We start from the raw sequence: 16,503 nt of genomic DNA on the forward strand, positions 1-16,503 counted from the left end.
AGCTTGTCATCAGTTCACCACCATCGACCATCAAAAGGATGTCAAAGAGTTGATCTCACCACAACGAGATGAGTGTCATTGATGTCTTGCATGGCTTTCTCAAGCCATTTTGTCTCACATGGGTACATGTGTAGATTTTATGGAACGTCTTGTCAAGTGGAAGTTCAAGTGTCAATAGTTGAATGTAACAGTCATAGAGTAGTTGAAGAGTCATGAGGGTAGATGAATAGTCATAAAGGGGGATGTCAAGGGTCACCCCAGCCTTTGCTATAAATAGTCCCTCATAACTCATTGTAGAGGCTTTTGGTCAGCCAAGCTTCTGATAGGATTATCTTAGAGAGAGCTTGGACAGTTTTGTAACGAGCCTTGGCTTCTCCACTATGCACAACTAGTATATCTCTTTGGAGGACGAGACAGTTGTGACTGTAAAGTTCCGCTATCGGAACTAGTGGTTGGACATGGATGTATTGTATGACTAGAACTTACACTTCTTAATATAACAGAGCTAGCATGTTTCATGCATATGTCGTATTATATTCCAATTATCTTGTTTACTCTAAATTATATATGTATTTGTTTGCTTATGCATGCATGTATGGACTGTTATGTATAATTATGTATGAATCTTACTGAAATGTGTTGATTGGTTTAACCATCACTTTGGATTGCTCGCTAATTTTCTTTCCATTTTATGATGCATCTTCGCTTGTGTGTCCCCTTCCAAGCCGCGTACTATTACAGGTTTCCAAGGGGCGCACTCACCCCACTCTCTGTGTGTTAGAACCGTTCATGCACCTTCCTTGACTTTCTATAGTTGTCACACCCTTGCTACCAACAGGGACATCTTACTTGCCTCTATGTGAAACTGAGGTCAAGGCGATATTGTATGACCCACTGCTGGGACTCCTACACGAAACGGTCTAAGGTCTAATTGGGACTTCTTACTGGGGAGATCCCCTGACATGTTGGTGGGTCCAGCATCGTCAACATTTTTGGTGCTAGAAGGAGGGCTAGATGACAAGCTGAGTCCTCATCATCTGTTTTTAATCTTCACAAGTCTATCATGGATTTTGTTATAGTTCTCCCTCTGAAATTTCTGTCCAACAAAGATATCTTTCACATCGAGAGGGAGTTCTAGGATCACTTGTCACAAATCACATATGATGGTGAAGGCGAAGTGGCCTGGCCTAAGCACTTAGATGACTTCCATGTGCTCATGAAGGGCATGGAATATTTTAATGAAACAGGGGTCTGTTCACTGCTCGCACACACACTTCGCAACCACCCATTACAATGGTGTGGCACACTACCTCATAACTCTGTGCACTCATTCAAGCAGTTCATCGATCTAATCGAATCTATTTTCCATCATTTTGATCATGAAGTAATTGATAAAAAATTGTTAAAACAACAGAAGGCCCCGCATGAATCACCTATGGAGTTTTCGGAGCACTTCCGTCTATTCATGTTTGAAGCTTCGAAAATTCAGATGAAATTTCAGTATCTCATTTACATATTTGAGTATTGCCTTATCAAATATGTCAATCCCAAGAATCAGTTTTAGCCCAAGCCTTGCTCAACATACTTTGGTGATGGAGTTTTGCAATCACAGATGGATATGGTCACTATCACGAGTGATTATCCGTCGTCCCCTCATCAAACAGCTCCACCACTACAGAGTGATGTGGAACAACATGCACACACATTTGTTGAACCATCACGTCCTCCCAACATCGCTCCTTCCGAATTTCACGCAAATTTGTTTGTGAGTCCCATACCTCATCACATGTATTTTGTACCACAACCTTCGTCCTCGTATTTTGATCATCCTCTGATTACATTGTCTTGTGTTCTTCCGTTCCAGACTCTACACATGTTTTGAATGAGGATTGATTTATTGACGGATTTGGTGTTACACAACCAACATGCACTAGCATTCATAAAGAGTATGATTGAGAGCTTGAACATCCATCAGCAACAGAGGACCATCCTTGTATGTATGAACCTCCTCCATTTTTTCCTGACCTCCTTGGTGATCCTGCCATCCCGGATTTTTCATGTGTATCTCTATCGACGGAAGCACCCATTGTTGATCATTCGCAGGACACACTGGATGTCAGTCCATCATCTGAAAATGGAGAGGACCAATCATTCTTTGAACATCGACTTGATTTTTCATCTATATTTTCCAGAAATGGAGAGGATGAACATTCTTGCTTCTCATCTACCCCTCTGTGTTATTCATCAAATCACGAGGATGCCGACCAACATCCTGAATTTTTTGATCTTGGTTGTTGTGATCTCTTTACCTCATCATCTGATCATGATGTTGATTCACTCGTTGTTAATCCATCTAATCCACTGGTCTACGATGATCCATCTGTCAACGAAGTCGAAACCCTCTAGACTATCAAGGCACTTCAGCCCGAGTTGATGGTTATGTCAATCCCTTGCTATCTTGAGGTTGGTTTCACTTCTCATCAGGAAATTGTTTAAACACCCAAGGCTCCTCATCACTCAGCTTTATGTACTCAAGAGAAATCTAACACTCAGATTTCACTTCCTCCACTCGAACTACATGATCCCATCGCTTATACATTGGAGGAATCTTACTCAGCAAGCACACTTGCGCAACGTAAGTGGTCTACCTTCCTCCTGTGTGCTTGCATGTCACATTCAAGAGTATCCCTGTGCTTAAAATATACATGTAGTGTCACACAACATCATGGTATGTCCACGGACTACAGGTCATGCACTTCCACTTGTTTTTACTCTGTGGACGCATTTAAGCTCGAAGTGTGTCTGTTTTGTCTTCATTGTTGTATCTTTCACATCTACTGGTTCACACAGCTATGTTGTTCGTGAACCATGCCTTCACTGACATGGATCAACCAATGCATCGGTGGTTGCATTGCAAGTATCACTTCATATGACATGACCCATGCACTGTTAGCTTAGGAGTAGTAGCAGCATTTTTTTTAGTTGTTTGCTTGCATGCATGTTTTCTTCCTTCTTTGTGTGTTCCTTTTCTTGCTTGTTTGTTTGATTACTCAATTTTCTTTTGCATTTTCTTTTTCTTCTTGCTTTGTTTTTTTGGTTTGTTTGCATGTTATTGTCTATAGGCTAGTTTCGCATGGACCATGTGCGACTCTTGAAACAAGTTGGGTAAAGTACAAGAGGACTTGTACATCTATCAACATTTGGTTATCTGTTGTCCTCTCTCTTATGTAAGAACTTGTTGTCTTCAATCCATGATACATCAATGGAAAATATGTATTGTTCGAAGTGAACCTTGGTGAAAACACAATGCTTGCGCGCTAACTAGTATCACCTACTCTAGTCGCTTGTTTTTGGGTTAATCCTCGTCAGCTCGGTCAAGTAGAGTAAGGTGAGGGGAAAAACCTTGAGAAGCACATCAAAGGTATATATAAACTACTTCTCTGAAGGAACAACCTCTTCTGATATCAATAAGTCAAGATCCTCTTCCGCCTCTAAAATGAATAAGTGTTATGCACAATTATGAAAAAATGAAAAAAAATGAAAAGTGAAAAATTATGAAAAATGAAAAATGAATAAGGCGAAAGAAGAGAAAGGCTTCTTGCATAGAGAGGTGATGCAAGTAACTCCGTCGGGGTACTGACGAGGCTTGCTAGCAGCGGAGCCATGCTTGTGCTCCTGCGTGACTTCGTCGAGGTACTGTCTAGGCCTGTTGGTAGTGGAGCAACACTAGAGATGAAACTAAGACTCTGACGACTATACTTCTTGTGCACCAATATACCCCTCAACCACAATTGAAACAACTGTGTTGACTTGGCTTGAAATGTGTGTCGACTGACCAAGAGCTTGGCAGATGATACATCTTACAATCAAGAAACTATGGAAACCAAGATGAATAGAGAACTGAAAAATACTTCCGGAAGTGTTAGACTTGCTTTTCACGAACAAGGTCCATTCAGAGAGCTAGAGTTCTACCAGTGTGTCGCCAAGTGTTATAGCGGCTACAACCACCCTCTAAAATTTTTCCTTAGCTTTGTTTTGGAGCCTCCCTACTGACCATCCTTAGCAGCATTTCTTGCACTATCAAGCACATTAGCTTCAGTTATTTCATAGTCTTGTTAGCTTGTGCATGCAAGTTTGTTTCACCCCCCTTCACAGGCTGCTTTTGGACTTAGTATTAGTTGTTGGTTGAGTAGCTCCCTCTTGGAATTGCACGATTCTGGAGGGGAACCAACCTTCCCTCCAAAAATTGTGCAAACCCAGCTAGACACCTAGCTAGGCTCCAAAATTGCGCAATTCTTCCTCACAGTATTCCTCTCAAAAATTGCACAGTTCATTTCAGGACAACTGCTCAGCCTAGAAATTGCACACTTCTGAACAACAGTCACCTGTTGCTCCTAGAAATTGCACAATCCCTCTGGGACAGCCAGCCCAATAGCTAGCAGAAATTGCATAAATCCATCCAAGCAGCCTGTTGGGCTCAGAAATTGCGCAATACAGTGAGAGAGGCTTCCTTGAGAAAATTGCAAGGTCTGACCCAGGATAGCTTCTCAGCTCAGAAATTGCGAGATACAATGAGACAGGCTTCCTTGAGAAAATTGCGAGGTCTGACCCAAGATAGCTGCTCAACTCAGAAATTGTGCAATCCTGGCAGACAATCACATGTTCCTCTTAGAAATTGCACAATCCCTTTGGGACAACAATCTCTACTCAGCCTAGAAACTGCATATATTTTTCATCCCAGGCTCGCAGACTGATGCATGTGCCTTCAAGTTGACCGGTTCCCTCTGGGGCCGAGTAAAATTGATTTGCATGCATAGAATTCTTCTCCCAAGGCAGCATGCAAAGGCATCCCTTGATTCAGGGATCTGTTTTAAGCAGTTGGAGGTTACATGCAAGGATCATTTCATAAACCTCCTGCCAAGTGTCATTTTTCCTAGATTTGTGGCATGCGTGTCACAACCTCTATTTTATAAAAACTCATCAACTGGATGTTGTAGAGCTCATTCCTCACATCGACCTTGTAGCTTTGACATCCCACATTACATTTAGGAGTCGTCGACACATTCAACTCAGTTGTCTCAGGGTAAGCCTACTTCACATGTCTCACACTGCATTTCTGTCGCTTTTTGTGTTTCGCTTCGTGTGAGTGCTTGCTTCTTGATTTCAATGAGTGCTTGCTATCATTTTGATTTATGTTAGCTTGTAGGAGCATCATTTTAGTTTTTGTTTGCATCTCACTATTGTCACATGCATGACACTATTTTTGCATGGACAGACGTCGTTGCAGTGACTCACTTCACACACATGCATTCTTTCCCGTTTTCTAAATCCTGCACTTGTTGTTTGCATGTATGATCATTCACTCTTGTTTGCACTCATCTCATCATGCATTTAGACTTCTCATGTTTTCAGTCGCCCATCGGCAGTCTGGACTGCCTTGGCCCGGATCGTGCCTTGCCTGGCTAGCACTGCGCATTTTTGGAAGTGAAGGCTCTACCTTCCCTCTAGAAATTATGCAAGTTTGGCCCAACACTAACCTCCAGGCTTGCATTACGCAATTCTTGGAGGCAGTGTCCTGCTGACCCCATAAACTGTGTAATGCAATTTATTGGTTGCATGTCACTGCTTATTGAAATCGAGCAGTTTCAGTCCTCAGCAGGCCAGGTTGGACTGTGCATTGTGCAGTTCCAATAGTCAATGAGCCTCCTGATAGCCGGACTATGCCTTGCATACTTTTGGTAGTCAGTCTCTCGACCTCCTAGCGGAAATTGAGCAACCTTCACGATCAATCACACAAGTATGTTGCAAGTGAGTCCTCAAGTTTGTTTTGGTTTTCAACTGACAGATTGCTTGCCATGAGTGTCGATTTATCTACAGGCATCACAGGTTTTCGTCTGTCTCTCAACAACACAAGTACAATGGCCTTCAAGAGAGCAAAGTCAAAGGACATTGTTGAGAGCACAACAGGGGTCGCAGCCAAGCAAGTGTCTATGAGCTTGCCTACCTATGGAGACATCAAGTTGTTTGTAGACAAGGACATAAAGATAAGATGGCAGCAGCATCACAGTGAGCAGCAGCAGAAGACAGCACACCTGCACGCGACGAATGAAAGAGGAAGGTTATTGATAGCATAGAGGCGAAACAAAGCTGCAAGTTCAAAGCAAATCCACTCATGACGAAAGTAGCTTTAGAGATTGAAGCTATGAGGTGATGGCGCGACATGAGGATCGCGCGAAGGCAGAGAGAGAAATAGAGAAGGAGTTGCATGTGCTGAAGCAACAACTCAAGGAAGAACAAGAGTTGCACAGATGAGAGAATGAGTTGCAGCAGGAACAGGTACAGCAGGGGGCGCAACATGCACAGACGAATGAAACTGCACCCATACAAGTTATAGATCCATCCCAGCAGCTGGCACGAAGTAGACAAGGTGAGCAGCATCATTGATCGCATGTGTGGGAATTCAATAACATGCACGGAATTTTGTGCACACATGCGATCCCACCCATTTGGCACACTTACCGAGGCAAAGACAAGAAGCAATTCCAACTATAGTTGAACATGTACTTCGAGAAGTTGATTCACATGGCCAGCAACACACACTTGAAGATCAGCACAAACACTATGCATCAGAATGTTGCTGCTCCAACCACATTCAAGATGATGTTGCACATGCTATCAAACGAGTTGGATAGAGGGGCCATATCAGTGTACCCGGATGCAACAGAGGCAAGAGTTTGCTTTCAACAGGGTGTAAGCATTGAGTGCACAGACACCATTACAGACGACCAAGCTGGGCATCAGTTCACCACCATTGACCATCACAAGGATGTCAAAGATTTGGTCTCACCACAACGATCCGAGTGTCAGTGATGTCTTGCATGGCTTGCTCAAGCCATTTTGTATCACATGGGTACATGTACAGATTGTATGTAATGTCTTGTCAAGTGGAATTTCAAGTGTCGATAGTTGAATGTAACAATCATAGAGTAGTTGAAGAGTCATGAGGGTAGATGAATGATCACAAAAGGGGATGTCAAGGGTCACCCAACCCTTTGCTATAAATAGTCCCCCATAACTCATTGTAGAGTCTTTTGGTCATCTAAGCTTCCGATAGGAGTTTCTTAGAGAGAGCTTGGACAATATTGTAACAAGCCTTGGCTTCTCCACTATGCAAAGTTAGTATATCTCTTTGGAGGAGCAGGAGATTGTGACTGTAATGTTCTGCTATCGAAACTAGTGGTTGGACATCAATGTATTGTATGACTGGAACTTACACTTCTTAATATAACAGAACCATCACATTTCATGCATATGTCGTATTGTATTCCAGTTATCTTGTTTACTCTAAATGATATATGTATATGTTTGCTTACGCATGCATTTATGGATTATTCTATATAAGTATGTATGAATCTTATTGAAATGTGTTGATTGGTTTAACCATCAATTTGGATTGCTCGCTAACTTGCTTTCCAGTTTGTGATGCATCTTCACTCGTGTGTTCCCTTCCAAGCTGCGTACTATTATAGGTTTCCAAGGGGTGCACTCAACCCACTCTCTGTGTGGTAGAACCGTTCATGCACCTTCCTTGACTCGCCGCAATTGTCACACCCTTGCTACCAAAAGGGACATCTCACTTACCTCTGTGCGAAACTGCGGTCAAGGCAATACTGTACGACCCACTGCTGGGCTCCTACACCAAACGGTCTAAGTTCTAATTGGAACTTCTTATCGGGGAGATACCCTGACATGTTGGTAGGTCCAGCACCGTCAACAGAATTCAACCAACTTGATGCTCTTATAACAATTTGAGCATCAATGCTTTTAACTATTGCGTTAAAAAAATTAATCACATCGTTTTTGGATTTCAATTAAAAAAATGTATCATGTAGGTGCGTTGAAAAAATTTGGCACCTAGGAAATATCGGTGCACTTTGTTTCTAAACGCACCAATGCGCTTGACTGTCGAATGCACCGACGTGAGGAAAAAGATACGTATAAAGAAATTGAAAAAAAAAAATTAATTAATTAAAAATGAGCAACGATTGATTTTTCAAAATTTAATTTCATAAAATCTTTTAAATAAAAAAAAGTTATTCACCATTTTATTATTTTACCCGAAAATTGAAGGAAGTGATTTACAAGAGAAACATACCAGGAGAATTGTGCAACAACAAAATACTTTGGAGCAGCAGAATAATTCAGAAGATCAAAAGTTGAAAGGCATGGTGATTCACTCAAAAACCTGCATAGTAAAAAATTTAAATTTTATTGTTTATTTACTAATAAAAGCTTTTACAATTTCTGTTACAGTTTAATTAAAAGAGAGATAATTTGCAAGAGAGACATATTGGGAGCAATGTGGAGCTGCAAAATATTTTGGATTCGTCGAAAGATCAGAATTTGAAAGGTATGGTGATTCACTCAAAACCCTGGATAACAAAAAAAAAAACATTACTGTTATTTTTTTTACAATTTCTGTTAGATTTATCACAATTGAAAAAAAAAAACTTGTATAATAAATAAATTACTATATTTCACTAATAAAAATTGTTATGATCTCTATTCCTATTTAAATTTAACTAAAAAATAAAACAAAACAAAACAAACAAAAAAACAAAAAACAAAACAAAAACAAAAGCAAAAAATTCAATACTTACCTTAAACCCTTCTTCTTCCTTTGAAATCTCACCTTAGGGTTTAACTTCCTCTATGACTTCACAATTATGGTTTTTCAATTTAGGAATTTTAGATTTAATGGGATTGTGTGCTTACTGTAAATAGGGTGTTTGACAAGTAAATTAGGGGAATCACTTATTGAATTAGATCCAAAACTTGTCAGCCCTCTCCGTTTTTTTTTAAACGACTATATGTTCTGAGGTGTGCCCTTTGTAATATAATGCACCAGTGCTCCTTGTGTAATACAACGCACCGATATATTATAACATTGTCGATTATGTCCAGTTTGTTCATCATTTCTCTTGGTGTAATATAACGCACCAACACACCTCTTCCAAATAGCACCATAAAATCATTACGGTGTGTTTATCCTTACAAATTGCACTGTCAAAATTTAAAATTATTTTTAAAAATCGTTTTTCTATGACGGTGCTGAACAATCAAACGTCTGATGCATTTAATGGTATAAACACATCAGTGCGTTGATTCAGATAAACGCATCGATTACCAAAGCTTTTTTTGGTTGAAAATTATTTGATTTATTTATAAAATATATTTAATGGCTCATGTATTGAATGGTACATGTTGTATATTGATTAAAAAAATTGTCTCAAAAGGTCTCAAGTGACAAAAATATTGATCGACACAATTATAACACATAAAAAAATGCAGAGAAGGCAAGTTCTTTGTAAATTCTTTACAAAATTAATATGTTTGAACTATATGTAAGTTTAACTAATATGTATTGGTTGGTGTGTGTCATGTAGAGCCATAAAATGAACAAGGTCAATAAGATTATTTCTAATCTAAGTGTAGAAGAGCATAGAAGCTTGATAGAAAAATTGCAGAAGAATGAATCAGGTGAATGAAAAAATACTATTCAACATGAGTTCTTTTTTTTTTTAATTTTCATGAATAAAATGCTTAAAAATATTATATAACATGTTTTAAAAAATTTATTAATTCATATATTGTAGGTTTTAACCCTATACAAAAATTACCTGCAAACTAATTCTGAAAAAAACAGAAAATATACAATGGCGAGAAACACAAAACAAACACACAAATTTTTTCCCATGGATCCCAATACCGAGACTACCATATTGATTTTTCATTATATTCATTTCAATGTTACAATACATATATTTACATATCGAAGCATCCATTAACCCTGGATTATAACATAACAATAGTTCCCTTGACCAAATCTACAAGATACCATGGGTAGAAAACCATCATGCCCAAAACCATGTGAAAAAACCATGCACAAAACCACAGGTAGGTCCACCCACCTAATATAGGTTCCAAAAATATATATATCTCAGGGCACTAGCCCGAACCCCATAGAGGGGGGCTACTGCCCCCCTCAAACCCCCATGCGACCCCCCCACCCCTGACTTCGTGTGTGGGGCTAGTTGTGGAAATAATATAACACACACCCAACATATATGTTTAATGTTCTGCAAGGATCAACAATGAAGGAAAAGATCAATGTCGTTCTAAAATAAGAAAAATTATAGAACATATAAATGATGATGAATCAATCTTTAACTCATCTAGAGTGGTGCTGGAGGTTAATGAAAGGGGGAATTTTTTTTACAAAACAATGAGGGATCTAGTGGAACAAATGTATAGACGTACTTTCCACTTACAGTACAAAAATCAATCCAATGATTCTAAGAACCAAATTATATATAAACTATAGGAAGTGTTTCTAGAACAATGGTCTATGATATATGTTAGACTTGCAATAGCAAAAACATACAACAACAAAAAAGAATTATTTAAAAGGTAATATTCCTAATTATATAAAATGATTTTCTAGAATTATATGTATATATTACTACAAACCATTCATTTATTAATATTGATTTTGTTATATTTAGTTCTCATATAACATTATAAAAATAGTTTACTACTTTTTTCAGGAAGATGATGAAAATCTCAAATGATCAACACGTCGATATGCGAAACATGCCAGTAGGAATGTCCAAAAAAGTGTATTAAGGAGATCGTCAAAGAAAATGACATATCATAGGAGGAGTCATCTCAACAACAACGTGCTTCAAATGTATGTAATCATGATTGACTTTGTACATATAAAAAATAATTTAGTATTAAATATTAATTTTCAAGTATTTTCTTGCAGAAAAGAAAACAAGATGGAACTCATTCAGCACATAAAACATAACGACAAGGAAGAAAAGGGTTGATTTCAAAGTTTGTGAGTAATTGTTAATATTTCCTTATAACAACTCAAGGTTTCATTTTTGTATATTTTAAGTTGTTTTACAACAACCATTCTTGAATGTCTTCAAATAGGTGCTAATATACAAAGAAGAACCATCGGAAGAATTTATTGACATTGGGTTAAATAAGGGTTGTGAGTATATGTTGGCGTATCAAAAATTAAAAGTGGAATTTGTAAGTATCTATGTTGTTTTACTTCTTTGAGTTTATAATCAATAGAACAAAAAAAAAATTATATTAAATCTGATTTATAATGGGGTTTAAAACATGCATAAAACAAAGTTTGGAACTACGCTAATAGAAGACTTGTTGCAATAAGGCATGAGACTTGGTTTTGAAACCATGTGCACAATTTATAAGTCACTTCTTGCTATGGTACATTTTTATTCGATTTACATTGATGTATATTATTTATTTCAATTTTCAGTATTCTCACGAATGTAGATACACCCATTACACTTTAATTTTATGTTTGTGGATGGAACAAGATCAAGAAGATGGAGACAATCAATGCAATCAACAAAACATTCCTCCAAATAACCCAAGTCATGGAAGTAGCTCGAGCACTGACAGTAGTTCCAGCTAAGAATGATGATTTATTTGGATACCAATGCAACCTCTTATATTTTTTGAAATAATTTTCTGTGAAAATTATACATTTTGTTTAATGTAATGGACATAGTGTCCCAATTTGAAGACAAGGGCTTACCAATAACAATCTCATTTTGTATGACAAAGAGTATCTTATTGATATATAATAAAAATACATTTTAATTTATTCTATTGTGTTATCCAATATCGCTATGAAATGTTATACCATTAATTAAATATTATAATGAAGAGATGTGAAATCTGATAATATAACAAATTAATCCAAACAACATATACAAATGCACTAATCAAATTTTAATTTATATGAATATTGTTGTAAGATATATGTCGACTTTCAATGAATAACAAACTTAAAAAATTATAATTATTACACTGTCATAGGTCGATGTTTCCAAAAAAGGAGAAAATCTCATCTAAAAAATGGGTGTGTCTATAACATAAATAAGAAATCGGTGTGTTATTTTAGATACAATCACAATGATGACATATTTTTGCATGATCAGAGCCTTTTTGACGACATATTTTTGCATGATCGGAGCCTTTTTGACGACATATTTTTGCATGATCGGAGCCTTTTTGGAAAAAGTAATCACCAGAGAATTTATTTCTTCAAGCACTAGTATAGTTTGAGATTAACACCCTAGTGCATTGTAATTCTTAACGCACCAGTGATTTCATAGAACTAACACCTTGGTCCTACAAAATATTAATTCCATCCTGATGCATTATGAAAACTAACAACACCGACTGTTATGAAACCAACTCAAGAAATGATAGAAAAGATAGATCAACGCCTTAGAATTCAGCCTCTTCGAGGGGGCAACCTCCTTTACATTACATAAATGAACAATTCTTGGATGATACAAATGACAAAACCTCCTTTCTATATATAGGAGTCTAAGGAGTCACAATATAATCCAGCCAACCTAACAATAATAATATAAAGCCACAAAAATAACAATAGAGGGATTCTATGGGGCACAGAAATAACAATATGGGGGTAATAGGGGCACAACAATATAAATAAGGGGTATAACTACAATAGTAATGGGGTAATCACTAGTATTATAGGGACCCAACATGCCCCTCTCCTTCAAAAAAGTGTTGTCCTCAACGCTTGAGTAGTTCTAGATACTTCTGCATAAAATTCTCATCCTCCCATGTGGAATCTTTAGCGGATAAGTTCTTCCACTTGATAAGATACTCTGAAATTGATCGATTTCGTAGCTGTCGAGTTCTTGTTTCTGTGACTGCTTCCGGTTCCAATATAATTTTTCCTTCCTCGTCAAGTTCTGGCAATATGGTTTGAATTGGGAGCTTGTCACCTATAACCTTCTTTAAACATGAAACAAGGAAAACTGGGTGCAATCGAGAAGCTGCAGGAAGCTCCAATTTGTATGCCATAGTACCAATCTTTTGCAACACCTTGTACGGACCATAATACTTTGGTGATAATTTATTATCCTTCTTAGCTTGCTTTAGGGACATTTTCTTATATGGTTGTAGCCGTAGGAATACCCAATCACCTACATCAAAACTTCTTTCACTGCAATGTTGATCTGCCTGTTGTTTCATTCTATTTTGTGCCAACACGAGGTTATCCTTTAAGAGTTGGAGGACTTGTTGTTGATGTTCGATGTGATGTTCCACTACCTGAACCTTAGAATTTTCTCTTAAATATGATGTGATGGATGGTGGTTGATACCCATAAAGTGCCATAAATGGGGTCATTTTTGTTGCTGTATGGAAGGAAGTGTTATACCACCATTCAGCCAGAGGCAACCATTTGACCCATTGTGTCTGTTTATCAGATACAAAGCAACGAAGATATCCTTCCAAACATTTGTTTACTATCTCATTTTTCCCATCAGATTGAGGATGATAAGATGAGCTATGAACTAACTGAGTACCAAGACAAGAAAATAATTCTGTCCAAAAATTTCCAGTGAAAATGGGATCTCTGTCACTTACAATAATCTTTGGGTTTCCATGTAGCTTTTGAACTATTTCCATAAATGCAGTAGAAACTGTACTGGCTTTAAATGGATGTGATAATGCACAAAAGTGTGCATACTTGGTAAGTCTGTCAACTACCACCATGATGACACTCTTTCCCTCAGCCTTGGGTAAACCTGTGATAAAATCCATTGAAACCTCCTCCCAACGTTGGCTCGGAATGGATAAAGGTTGTAATAGACCGGGTGTCTTAATTGTTTCAACTTTATTTTGCTGGCAAACCAAACATTCCGCCACAAACTTTTGAATATCTGATTTAAGGCCATCCCAAAAAAATTCCTTCTTAACCCTGTGGTAAGTTTTTAAAAATCCTGAGTGCCCTCCTAAGGGAGAAGTGTGCAATTCCATAAGAATCTTTTGTTTTAGCTGGGAATTCTTACAGAGGTATAAGCGATTTTTGTACCATAACGAATCATTTTGTCAGCTAAATGTATCAGAAGTACTGGCATCTTGTTGTAGCTTTCGAATAAGTGCCCACACTTCTTCGTCATTCTTCCATTCCTCCCTTGCTTCGTTTATCCAATCTGGTTGGATAATAGAAATGGCACACAACAATGCTTCCACATCCTCATCCTTTCTTGAGAGTGCATCTGCCACCACATTTTGCTTCCCTTTTTTGTAGATGATTTCAAAGTCATAACCCAACATCTTTGTGACCCACTTTTGTTGCTCTTCTGAGGATAATCTTTGTTCTAAAAAGTATTTAAGGTTATCATGATCCGTTTTTACCTTGAAGTGTCTTCCCATTAGGTAGGGTCGTCATTTCTTAAGTGCATGGAGTATTGCCAACATTTCCTTCTCATAAATAGCTTTGCATAAAAACTTTCCCTTGATTGGACGACTTTTAAAAGCAATGGGTCTTTCATCTTGCATTAGAACAACACCAATTCCATTTCCTGAAGCATCACATTCCACAATAAAGGTTTTTGTGAAGTCCGGTGTAGCTAAGACCGGTGCTTGGCACATTGCCTCTTTAAGATGTTCAAAGGCCTTTGTTGCTTTCGGAGTCCATGAAAATGAATCTTTCTTCAATAATGTTGTTAGAGGTGCTGCTATTCTCCCATAATTCTTAACAAACTTGCGATAATACCCTGTCAACCCAAGAAATCCTCGCAGATGCTTTATGGATGTGGGGATTTTCCATTCCTTAATGGCTTTAATTTTGCTAGGGTCTACCTTAACTCCTTCATGAGATACAATATGACCCAAATATTCCACCTCCTGGACTCCAAAGAAACATTTGGATCTTTTTGCATATAATTGTTTCTCCTCCAATAGTTGTAGCACCCTGTCAACATGTTCAACATGATCCTTCCAAGACTTGCTGTAGATTAGTATATCATCAAAAAATACTAACACAAATTTTCTATGGAATGGTTTGAAAATTGAATTCATCAAACCTTGAAATGTTGAAGGTGCATTGGTAAGGCCAAAAGGCATTGTGAGGACCATATCCAGACTATATACATTTTTTTTTTTTCCTAAAGTTAACATCAAATACAACCAGAAAAGGAACGCATTGAAATTTCAAATTTACTTAGCACACACATTCCTGACACTCATTTCAGGAAAACATATCATAACATTTACATATGTTTAACTAAGATCAATAGTAATGAAATACATGTGTACCGTTCACCAGAAGGTGAGACTCTGCTTGCTTTGCTGTCACTGGTATTCCCTTGTAGCCGGTCACCTCCGCGAGTGAATGATGACGCACTTGATCTGAATGCAAAGACCCACCGGTTAACCTCCCAACCTACTCCTTGGGTACTCTTCTTCCCCGCGGACCCCCGAGCTGCAATGGGGTTGTACAATGGAGGAAAGCACTAGATGGTAGAGGAGAGCACACCTTGGCTCAAGAGTCCCCTCTCTAAAATCCTCTACCTCACCAAACTCACTATAGCTTCGTAATCACTGCTCTGACATCATCTCATCCATCCAACCATAGGGTTTCCCCAAAAAGTCCTGTCTTCCCATGGCTTGCCCCTTATTTTATTAGTGAGTCCTCATAGGTGACACTTGTCATGTCATGCATAATTAATTATTTAATTTTTTTATTTTAATTCAATAGCTTGATTTAATTCACCTCATTCCTTGCTTGTATTTATTTATTATTATTTATTTTTAATGATTTCCAAGGATGCCAAGTTTGGTTGTGCCCTTCAAGAACTTCCCTAGAAGTTCCAAGGGTGCCACACCTAATAGCATATTTGTGATGTCCAGGGTGCCAGTTTGGTTGTGCCCTTCAAGAACTTCCCTAGAAGTTCCAAGGGTGCCACACCTAATAGTTTATTTGTGATGCCAAGGGTGCCAAGTTGGTCGTGCCCTTCAAGAAATTCCCCTGAAGTTCCAAGGGTGCCACACCACTTGCCCTTCAAGCATCCAGTGATTACGAGGGGAAAGTATAGTGCAACGTCATAGACCACTATCATCTCTTATGTTGCCTGCTATAGTGAGACTAATGGTGTCGGGGATCAAGGAATCCACCTTGATGCGCGCCCCCCGGTAAAGTCTTCAGGAGCGACCCAACTTTGGAACCTGCCCTCATGGCATCGTGATCTTCAAGGCGAAGGTGTTTCAACCCTTCCAGCCCAAGTCACGGCGGGAGTGCTAGTGGGTGAGATCAGGGACTCTGTCCCACCCCTCCCATGTAGTTCCATCACTTGTACAACCCCATCACCCATCTGTGAGTCATTCGGTCAAGCAACTAATCTGTGCCTGCAACCATTAATATATCATCAGAATATAGTTAAACATATATGGCAGATTCCAAGATCGACGTAGACTTTCAAAGATAAAGTAATATAAATTTTCATCAAACCAGGTGTCATCGACATGTCATATGCGAGTGCCTCTGATGGTTTCCTGCCATACTCAATAATCATCAATAACAAGGTTTCTCAATGTTAGTCAATTATCATAATAGCATCATTAACAATTCCT

Source organism: Pinus tabuliformis, chromosome X (assembly GCF_031772625.1).
Source record: "Pinus tabuliformis cultivar Carrire ecotype Pingquan chromosome X, CPIR1, whole genome shotgun sequence".
In the NCBI taxonomy this organism is placed as follows: Eukaryota; Viridiplantae; Streptophyta; class Pinopsida; order Pinales; family Pinaceae; genus Pinus; species Pinus tabuliformis.